Source organism: Triticum aestivum, chromosome 2B (genome assembly GCF_018294505.1).
Source record: "Triticum aestivum cultivar Chinese Spring chromosome 2B, IWGSC CS RefSeq v2.1, whole genome shotgun sequence".
In the NCBI taxonomy this organism is placed as follows: Eukaryota; Viridiplantae; Streptophyta; class Magnoliopsida; order Poales; family Poaceae; genus Triticum; species Triticum aestivum.
Genome location: NC_057798.1, coordinates 215,384,298 through 215,396,320, shown reverse-complemented (window position 1 = coordinate 215,396,320; position 12,023 = coordinate 215,384,298).

Here is a 12,023-nt window from a genome sequence, read left to right as displayed (position 1 = left end):
CCACTGTTTATACGGCTCGTAGAAGGCCCACTGTTTCTACGGCCCATAGGTGCAGTGTCACTACAGTAAATATTAGCCCATGGTTATTGTGGCCTAGTTTTAAAAAATAGGTTGTTGCAGCCACTAGCAAACCGCAGAAAAGGAACTGCACTGACTACAAGCAAACAAATAAACAAGACAACAAGGAAATAAATAAGCAAGCAACTTACACTAGGCTATCACGGCTATTACACATATTACATCCACTGGGCATCAAAATTCGCCACCAGTGCAAATATAGGGAACACAGCAGCATATAAACGCCGCAGCAAAACAAGTCCAGAACTGGAACCACTTTAGAAGAGCTCAAGAAACAATATCCTGGGTACCCATAATGCTGGCAAGATGCTTAGCAAGCTTATTAACTTTCTCTTGTTTGGCGCTTAAGTCCTCCAGCGCCTGTTGTTGCACCAGAAAGTATGCATCTAAATTCTGCAGGGACTTCCTCAGTCCTTCGGCTTCCTGTCACATAACATCTGATCAATGTCTTTCAACTTGAAGTTGAGACTCAAGAAGCCGAACTAATTCAGGCAACGAGTTCGAAGAGCTGGTGCCAGCAGTGGTAGCCAGTAACTCGAACACTACATCAAGACAAGACTTTGGGGTTGTCTCAGTGTCCTCAATATAGTTTTTATCAGCTTTCTTGGAGACCAACAAGGATGTCTCACTATCTTGAACCTTATCTACATTACTTCCTTTACCATTGCATAACAGGGTACTCTTCTCCAATGTTTTATCCGCGTTCTAAAAGAGAAACAAACAAACACATCTCAGGTTTACAATGTAGTATATGAAACTCATTTTGGTAAAACAATTCAGTAGTAAGGTGGACAGGATAACAGCATGAAACAAACATATATCTATGTAGTATGGTCACTGTATGGTCTATATCATTCTAGTTTATGTTGCCAAATCAAGATAGATAAAGTTCGAATCACATCTATTTAAGACAAAGCAGCATAGACAGAATATAAATGTGCGAAACTACACAGCAATAACAACACTTGTAATGTGCATGGCATGAGAACATAACTGTTTATTCAATTGAAACTGAAATCAACATAGAGCAAGTTACAACAGCAAACAGCCAAACACGTTGAAGAAACAGGTTTAAAACATACCTGTTGCGCCATTGGAGTTTTATTTGCATCCTTCAAATTTTAAATTGGTTGGTATCACTAAATACAGTGATGCAAGAGCAAAGTAGTATGAACCATAGCTACGAAACCTGACCTGAGAACAATTCTTCTTCTGCTTTAAGCGTTGACTTCGGGTTCGGAGTGGTGGTCCTCGTGATTTGGGCACTGTAGTTGCCTTACTAACTGGTCGTGTTTGGGTGCTCTGTGGTGGAGACGGTGCTGTGTCAACGGGAACTGGGTGTCTATCTGTTGGGGTTGGGGTTAGAAGGGGTGTAGCTGGTTCTCTGTCCAACTGGGTAGGGGTACAATCTGCATGAGTGTGGGTTGGTGGGGCTGATTCTTGGGCAAGTACAACCGTGGTTCTATCTGCATCAACATGTAGCACGATCTTTTCTGAAGACCGTGTTTTTACTCCCACAGATACTGCCATCACTCCCTCCAATTGAAATGGCTGATAAACAAGAAAAGTAATTGAATGTACAAACATTGTAAGATAGACAGGTGCAATGGATAGTAGGGAAGAAAACAAGGCATGTAATAATTCACATTTATGTTGTCTAAGCAGACAGAATAGCAGGACATAATTTCACATATATGATGGCTAATTAAACAGGATAGCATGGCACAATTTCACATGTATGATGGCTAACTAAACAGGATAGAATGACATACTTCAAAATATGATGACTATGTAAACAGGATGATATGATATAACTATATGATGTGTCTATTAAAGTGGTTGGCATGCCATAAATCACAAATATGCCGTCGATGGAAACATGATGGCATGATATAATTCACGGATAGAATGACATAATTTAAAATATGATGACTATGTAAACAGGATGAGATGATATAACTATATTATGTCTTTAGAAAATGGGTTGGCATGCCATAATTCAGATACATGCTGTCTATGTAAACATCATGGCATGACATAATTCAAATATATGATTTGTATACTAAGGAAGTGAGCAGAGGGCAATTGCATATATGATGTGTCAACTAAGGAGATGGCATTCAATATTGTGTATATGATGTAAAAAATAAGCATTGCAATACAACATATGCATTATATGAGTAATATAACCCTGCCAAGTTTGAGCATACACCTCAGGGGGATAATAGGACTGGTCATCTGCCTCTGAATCCTCCTCTGAAGAGCTATCTGTAACCAGCAAGATATCTGCTTCAGTAGGTAGCATTGTCTACTTTGAAGACCTTGTTTTCACTCCAGATTTCTCCATCACGAATTCAAATGGTTGATGCACAGGAAGAGCAGTTGAGTATACAAACATTTTTGACAAAAGCAATGAGAAATACAAAAAAAGGACGACATGATATAATTCACATATATGACGCTTGCCTAAACAACATGGCATTGCATAATTCACATACATAATGCCTTGCAACAAGATAACATTGCATAATTCACATATATAATGTCTTGCAACAAGATGGCATTGCATAATTCACATATATGGTAATTAGACACTAAACAGGAGGCATTCACACAAAGCATGTCTAAACTAAGCAAATGACATAGCAATGCAAGATACCATACACACGATATGAGTAACATAACCCTGCCAAGTTAGGGCATGCACCTCAGGGGAGAAATATGACTGGTCATCTGTCTTTGAATCCTCCTCTGAGGAGTTATCGGTAACTAGCAAGACATGCACTTCATCAGATAGCATTGTCTGCTCTGAAGACCTTGTTTCCACTCCAGATTTTTCCATGACCGTGCCGAATGGCTGATGCACAGGAAGAGTAACTGAATGTACTAAAATTGTTGACAAATTTAACACATAATAAAAAAATGATGGCATGATATAATTCACATATAAGATGACTGGCTAACCAGGGTGGCATTGCAAAATTCACATATATGATGCCTGGCTAGACAAGATGGCATTGCATGATTCACATATACGATAAAGAAACAAAACATATGGCATTGACACAAAGCATGTCTAAACTAAGCAGATGACATCTTTAATGTATACAGTAAGCAATGCAAGGCGCCATATGCATGATATTACCAACATCAGCATGCCAAGTTAGAGCGAAGACCTCATTTAGATATATTAAAACTGAGCACTTTTCCAAGCATCTCAGGCCATTAGCATTCTTGACCGTCGGATCTCCAGTTCTAAGCGTTTTTGGCCATCTAATCAAACTCTTGCGCATTACTTCTAGCCACTGGACTGGGCAGCTACTCCTGCAACAAAATTGAGGGCCTGCAGTTAATTGGGCCCTCTTTGATGAAGCCCACCGATCAAGTAATGTGCTCATGTCGTCCTTCTCACGGGAGAAAACAATCCGAGCCTCGATCCAATAGATCACATGTATGAGAGACCGACGCGGGACAAGCGATGCACGCATTGGCTTATGTAGGTCCAGTCGAGGCCCTCGAGAGGCGCAAGCAGTGATGAGCGCCTCGCCGGCCGATGCGGGAGCGAGATGCAAAGGGACAGTAAAGATGGACCGACGGGTGTTTAGTGAGGCATTAAAGCCGCATCAATGTGGCGTGTGGGCGATTGAAGCTGATCAGCCATCCTTGAAGCGCCGCAGTAAAGCATCCGTTTCCATCGTGTCCAGAGTCCAGACCCCTACCGGCAAATACTGGCGGCGAGAATCTAGAGATGGACGAGCGACTGCGCCTCCACCTTCCCGATGATGCCTCGCCGCAAGAAGATGCGGGCCACGGAAGGACATGGGTGTTGACCACGACGACGGCGTCCTTCTCGTGTGGTTCGAGCTCAAGGCCGAGGTGGCTGTCCTCGGGGACATGCTCCTCTCCGACAGTCCGACTCGTCGTAAACGGCAGGACGCACCACGTGCTTACTAGCTGGCCGCGTCCTCCGACGGTAGGCAGCACAACAACGTCATCAGATGGCAAGCCGCTACATCGGTTGAGGCCTGGCCGTTGCGTCGGTGTCCCCTACACCTAGCATGGTACATCCCGTTCCTCTTCCTCTACCTATTCTCCTGCGGCTGCAGCATCGGCAGCGGTCGTCGTGCAGTGTCTGCCGAGAGACACGAAAGTACACCACATGCACATTATTTGATCGATTCCTTCTCTTGGTGCTAGCAAAGTCCCTACATGAGTTCCCGCAAAAAAAGTCCCTACATGAGCACGTAGCAAAAACACACGTACTTAGTTTATGAGCCGCCAGCTTACTTGGTCAGATTGACCTCGCACCGGAAAATGCACTTCAGGACCACATACGGGTAGGCGACTGGGAATACTCGAGGAACAGAACGGTCGGGTGCCGGCGCATGATAGACTAACAGTAAAATATTATAGCTTAGTCTTTCTTTTTTGAAGGGTTTATAGTTCTTCTGTGGAGGTTTTATTTTGTTATTTTGCTGGCATGTGCAAGTAACCATCATTCATATTGACAAAACATTGCAATTTTCTCTTACTCAGTCAGGTATGTAGATCTATAATGATGCTTGAGTAATACTGAAGAAAATGATCTATGAGCAAATCACCCTTGCTTACCTCAGCCACCTCCATTTTCTATCATTCTTTGTATTATTTTGATTAATGTGTTGTTTGCAGACATATATGTGTTACATATAATAGCCAAATGGAACAACGTCGAACATGATTGTGGCATAGTACTGATTTAATTTGTTGGATCTACATGTTTATCACTTAGATTATGCCTCCTTAAACAGGCACATATAAAACTAAACAGAAGTGCCATGTATGCCTTGAATGGGCCTCTACCAGCACGGCTTGAGATCCTTTAAAAGGACATATACTCCCTCTGTAGTACAAAGTTGAGTCATCTATTTTGGAACGGAGGGAGTATGTCACAATTTTCTATACTCGGCAAATAATAAGTGTATCGACTTGTAGTTTATTCATAGTATTCTTCCTATATTAACTCACATTGTGCATTGCAGTCTCTGCTTAATAGTCCAAACCAGAGATAGTAAACAAAAACAAATGTGAAACTAGCATCCATTTTGAACCATATGTTTGCAACTGCAGCCCGTATTCATGTACTGCAAACACAAGGAAGGATGCATGCTATGCTTGATATCATGTAATCAACTTTTCTGTTAAATTATTGTTCTTGATTCAACTTGTGTTGAATGTTCAAGGAAAAATGGCATTGTCTCCTCGAAACCACTCAAATAAAAAGGAATTTCTTTCAAGCTTATTTTTAATTGTATGAGCTAGCCATAACCCAAAATAAGTTTCTATATTGATGAAAGTTGAAGTGTTATCACCTTCAGAAGAAAAAAAAGGTAACATGGGTCTTTCTTAGTTGATAGCATTTGATATACATGCCATATGCTAATTAATGCGTGGCTACCATTGTTCTACGCTTTGACGCACAACATAATATTTCACAGCAATGTGAGATAATGAATGTTCATATTCCTCTTCGACACACAATAGTAAGCATGTGCATCCATGCCCAAACTTTTGTAATCCATGTAATATTTGTGTATCTTAATGTGTACATTTTTACCATTTTATAGTCACAATAAAAGGGCGCAGCAACGCGCGCCATCAATGATCTAGTGGGGTAAATAGGAGTGGTCTTCTCCTTCTGAATCCCCCTCAGAATAGTTATCTTCCTCTTGATTACGATCCGAAAATGGGTGGAGGGGGGCTGCCTTTGCGCCCACCATGGAACAACGTCTGCATGAAATTTTATTGCCACACAAGGCTCGTCTCTTTTGCTCTACATGATCAGTTCCATTGTGTACAATAACTAACATGCATAGGAATAAAACATAGTGAGATTATGTAAGGAGTGCATGAACAAATCCAGAGTGATGGTAGCAAACTATGGATAGACCCAAAACCAATGATAGCACGTAGATAATAGCTTTAGTTAAAAACACAGATAATGGCTCCTTTAATGTTTGTTTGCACCCAACATGAAACTCATAGTAGACACCGGAGATTAACCAGATAGTAGACAGATAGTACTGATTGCTGCCCCAATATGTACCCCAAAACCATTTAAAAACTCAAGTTTCAGCATTAGTTTGGACCTGACTCGGAGTCTAATAGGTGAACACGACGATAATGTAGCATGTCATCATATTAAGCGACACATAACATAAGTAGACACGGAAGAGTGCGACCTCTCTTGCGGACTCGTGTAGTCCTCAAGGTCATCTGCTTAGTTGATGATGGTAATGCAGTTGTCGTGGCTGCCGGCGGCGGGGAAGAAGATCTGAGGTGGCGAAAGACAGTCTGGAGAGCGGATCCCTGCTGTGGTGAACCCTTTCGTTGTTGGAGCAGCTGAGCTGGGGTGGAACACAGCGCCGCAGGAGCAGGACAAACCACACAAGGTTTTCTTTGACACATATCTGTAACAGAAGTAATTGAGTAAGGGCTTGTTTGAATTTGAGGATTCTAACAATGCAGGGATAGGAAATAGACAGGAATAGGATAGGAATGCACGTGCAAAATAGAGAATTTAAAAACACAGGATTTCTGCCAATCTGGGTGTTTGATTCACAACAATTGGAAGATCACAGGATGCAAAAAAGCATGGTGAGATTAAGTCAAACCACAAGAAAATGTACGGTTATAATGCTATTATGCTACTATCTCTTAGTCTTGTGCTTGATGAATAGGAATATGAAAAGGAGGAGAAGTGGAAATTAGAATTCCTACGGTTTTTCTTTCAAGGAGACACTAAAGGAACAAATCCTACAGTTTTCCTTTGCTCCATTCCTCTGCACCAAATTCATGAAAAGTAGTACCATAGGAAACTTTCCAATTCCTATGTTTTTCATTCACTTTTCCTTTCAAGCACTGGCGATTCTAGTAGGCAGGCTTGAGCAAGGAAAATCCTACACTAAAAAAATGTTTTTGTGCTACCTCTATTACTTTGAACCCAGGCCACTGCCATACTAGCTCAACTCCCAGGCCCATCGACAAATGCACATCTCAAACGCGCATAGATAAATAATGATGGCGTTCAAGAGAGTCCATCACGGATAGCTAAGTTGCTTGGTACCTCACTGCTTGTCATATAGTAGGATAAAATAATCGTATTTCCCGTTACTACGAGTGCTCAGTGGACAATATATATAGCATGTGGAGTAAAAAAGAGATGCAACAAGTGTACAACCTCTTTGGCGAAGCCATGTCGATCTCAGCGTGATTGGGTTGGCCGGTGAGGATGCTCCAGCTGACTTTGCTGTCGGAGGAGGGGAAGAAGATCTTAGGCGTCTAGAGATGGAGCCTGAGGTACTGCTCCGCTGTGATGGAGGGTTTCGTCGTTGGAGTAGCTTCGGTGAGTTGTACGACGCCGAGGCTGAAGCAGGACAAGAGAGACAACGAACAACGTTAACCTGAGTGGAATTCTAATAGCATCTCCAATACATGACGTAAAATACATAACCACAAAGTGCTAGATGTAAAATACATCAGCCGCTCATCTCTTAACTTAACTGTCGAAACTGAACGTAACTGTCGAAACTGAACCTAACTGTCCAAACTGAATTTTGCTGTCGAAACTGAATTTTGCTGTCGAAACTGAACGCACTAGCAAGGTGAGGCTACACATCGGTCGACTGACTTTTTCATCTCTGGTCAGTCGATTTTGCAGCCGTTGGATACGAAATCAAGGGCCTGCGGTTCATCTTCAACCTCCACCCCCCTGAGCCGCCAGCCACCACCGGCCAAATAGCAGCCCCCCACCGCCCGCGGCCAGCGGTGTGCCGCCCCGCCCGCCTCAAAAACACTCCCCACCGCCGGTACGCCGCCGCCCCGGCCATCCCTCTAGGCCCACCCCGTGCCGAGCTTTTTCTCTGGCGTTCCCCACGCCACCGCCCCGCCAACGCCCCGCCACCGCCGGCGACCACCGCCCCCATCCTGAACCCTAAGATAGATAGTGGGGTACCTCTCCGGCGAGTCCCCCTCCCCGCTGCGGCTGGTTCTTCCTTCACCCCGGCGAGCCCACCCCTTGGAAATCGACTGACCCAAAAGTCGATTCAGTCGACTGAAGTGTAGCCAAATTGAAGCAGCATCGCAAGCAAGAGCAAGAGTGAGAGCAGCAGCACGAGCAAGAGCAATAGCAAGAGCAGACCAGGCAGGGGACCGAGAGCAAGAGTAGAGCAGCAGCGCGAGTGAGAGCTAAAGCAGCAGCAGCTCCTACTGATGTGGACGTCGCCGCCGAGGGAGCGATGCCATGGAGGAAGTGGCCGGCGACGCCTCCGTGGATGTAGCCGCGCCGTGTCGGCTCGGGACCGAGCGCCGGCAGCACCGTGAGATCGAATCAAGAAATGTGGCGATTAGTGTACAACCTCTTTGGTGGCGCTGATTAGGCCGCATCTTCATCCGAGGAAACTGTGATGATGATGCTCTTCCGGTGGTGCAGGTGAAGACGGCGGTGTGGGAATGGAGGTGGTGCGAAAGACGAGGGGAACATCGGGGCAGCTCCTTGGAGGTGGAGGACGAGGTGGCTGAACCGGCGGGACGATGTGACCGATGACGGATCCTCATCCGATACGGTGGATGAGGGACGTCGAGGTGTTGCTGTGAACGACGTCATCGGGGAAGAAGCTTCGGCTGGGTGGTGGACGGAGCAGGGTGTGGGGTTTCGTCGCGGGTTTTCGCGGCCTCGGTGTACAAATGGGTGGGCGGATGGGATGGCAGTGGGGAACCATGTCTTAGAGACACGCTTGTCCGAAATGTGGGGTAAGTTATGAAAGTACCCCCCCACCGATTTGAGGCGGTTCTTTTGGTTCAAGGGTACCATGGGCATTTCGCGTGTCGGGATTTCACAGGAGGTGGGAGTTTTGGCGCGCGTTGTAATTTTGGAATAGCAAGGCGCTGGTTGAGATGGAGGGAGTTGTCGGAGCACAACGAGACAAAGATATATCTTAAATATTTCGGGCTAACAAGGCGCGGGTTGAAGAGGCGGGAGTTTCGCAGCACGATAGACAGAGATGCTAGCTTCAATTTTCGGCATAACAAGGCGCGGCTTGAAATTTCGGAAGAACAAGCGTAACGTGTACCCAAAAAAAAGACAATTTGCACCTCAACACGCACAACACACACACAAACACCATTTAGACTAGAGTAAGGTACACGTGCATTGCACGCATGAGATTTGGCAACCAAATTATGAATAAATACCACATTATAGCATGCAATCTTTGAGTCATATATGCATGATGTAGATGTTCATTTAATTCTTATAGTTCATTTCATTCAAAATCATCTAGTTTTTATAAGAAAGCTAATCTATTTTAAGATTCATGGAATTGTGCGTTGTAAGACATAAAGTAAAAACAAATAATGGCAAATCATGTAGAAAAACATTTGGGAAATTCTGATACGGAAGATTCTAGAACAAATAAGAAGTGCTTGTGTTTTGATGTTTGTGCATTATGCTTAAGTTCAACCATGGAGTCTTCTAGATTATACAAGTGGCGAAATCTGGTGGAATCTAGGTGATATCCAACGGCCAATAGTGCTCAAATTTGCCATCTTTGGACCTTTGGATTCGCCTCATCCAACGACCATCTTTCAAAGTTAAAGTTACCCGCACACAATATAAATATATATATAATATAATATATATATAGGGGTATAGATATAGATATGTGATGCGAAAGCCGCCCATCATCTCCAATTACATGCACGGATGCGACATGGGCAAATGATGCCTGCCATTGGTATCTCAAATTCAAATCAGTCTGACCTTGTTCAATGTGTATACATTACAACATGCTCGTTTCCAAAGCACATGCATGCATGGGTTTCAAACATCAGGATCTCTTATTCAAATATTTGAATTCAACTTTACATTGATTATGACCTCACCTATTCTTTTACACCCACACTACAAGTCAGCATTATCTATCGCATGCATGCAATCTTTTTCTTCAGGTCGGTCTCCCATGAAGGCACACACCCACACACATCCCCATCTCCCTCATATTGGGCATTCTTTATCTCTCACGTGTGCATGCGCAACAATCGATGTTCCTCTATGTATGTGTGTATATAGCTAGGTCTTTCATAGTTTTCCACACAAACCGATCAATCGATATATCGAGTGAGGTCTCACACTCTTTCCCATGTCCACATCGATCAAGCTATACCTCTCCCACATCCACATCGATCAATCTATACATCTCTATACAGGATTAACATAAATAGCTAATACACCCACATTAATTATATATCCAATGTCCCCCTCTCATCATCCATGCCTTCCGCTTCATCTCTCAGATGCGTGCACAATGGCGGAGATAGGGGGCAGTAAGCCCCCCCCCTAACATCACTATATATCGAGGCTAATATGAATGTGATCATTAGACAATTGCTGCTAAAAAAGGTTTAATTTCATGAATTGACCCTCCTCGTAAAGGATTAGCAAAGCTTGGCCCCCTAGCTCATTTATTTTTCATGGCTCCGCCACTGCGTGCAACAGCGCACGTGTTCGCCCCCTCTCTCTAAATATCGATCTCGCACTTGTGCATTCCTTCATAGTCTCCCTCCACTCGGCCCCTCGCACCATCTTCTCGCCCTCCACCGGATTTTGCCACATGTACAATCTAGCAGACTCCATGGTTGAACTTAAGCATAATGCACAAACCTTGAAACAACAGTGGTTCTCTTTTGTTCTAGAATCTTCCGTATCATAACTGCCCAAACTTTTTTTCTAGTTGAATTGCCATTATTTGTTTTTACTTTATGCTTTACAACGCACAATTCCATGAATCATAAAATAGATTAAGGGCTTCCTTGATTCAAAGGAATCTCAAAGGAATTTTGGAGGATTCTAATCATTGGGAATTTTTCCTATCTTGGTTGTTTGGTTCATAGGATTGTAAACCATAGGAATTTTTCCATATGATTCATTTGCACTAGATTTCATAGGAAACATCCCATCCACTCAAACCTCTTTGAAAGAATTCTGCGTTTTTTCTATGCACAATCAAACACTCGTACAATCCTGTAGGATTCAATATGACATTCCACTATAATCCCATGTTTTTCCTATTCACGCGTTCTTAGCTTTTTTATAAAAACTAATTTGATTTTGAATGAGATGAACTATAAGAATTAAATGAAGGGCTACATCACACATATATGACTAAGAGCTTACATGCTATAGTATGGTATTTATTCATAATTTGGTTGAAAAATCTGATGTGTGCAATGCACGTGTAAATTACTAGTACTTCGAGTATGTGCAAAACACGTAAATTAGAATACCAATGGCACGCTACACAGTGTGTCTCTTACAGTTCATGAAGCCACGTGGCACATGTGGAGGCGTTGTCGCGACCTCCTTGCGTGGATTGATCATAGTGACGTGCTGCTGGCTCCAGAAGAATGTACTCGTCCTCCCTGAGCCATACTGGCGGTACATGCGCAAAGCGAAGATGTGCACGCACGCCACGCACGGACTCATTCCCTCGCACACACACGCGGGTACACGGGCGGACGCAATTTTGTACCAAGATCCACCCCATGTGATAATTTGACGCGTGTAAAGTCCTTCACTTCATTGATGGCCAATTAATACAGCACATGCAAATTGAGTGGACGTGAGGGCGGAAGAAAGACATTATTACTCCACTGCGCGCATGCGAGTAGTTAAATCATGGGTTGCTAGTAGTACTTCCATTGGTCTCCTTCGTATTTTGTGCCAATTTTTGACAGTAACATAATATTTACGCATTTGAGCAGTGTAGTCTACTTGAAATTTATGTTCCACTAAACTCATCGGGAGCCGTTTCGGGCCTCGAAACCAAAACCATCAATTAATCTTTACCTTGTTCCCATCACATTCGAAAGCCTGCTCACACCTACTAGTACTACGTACTAAACCTGAA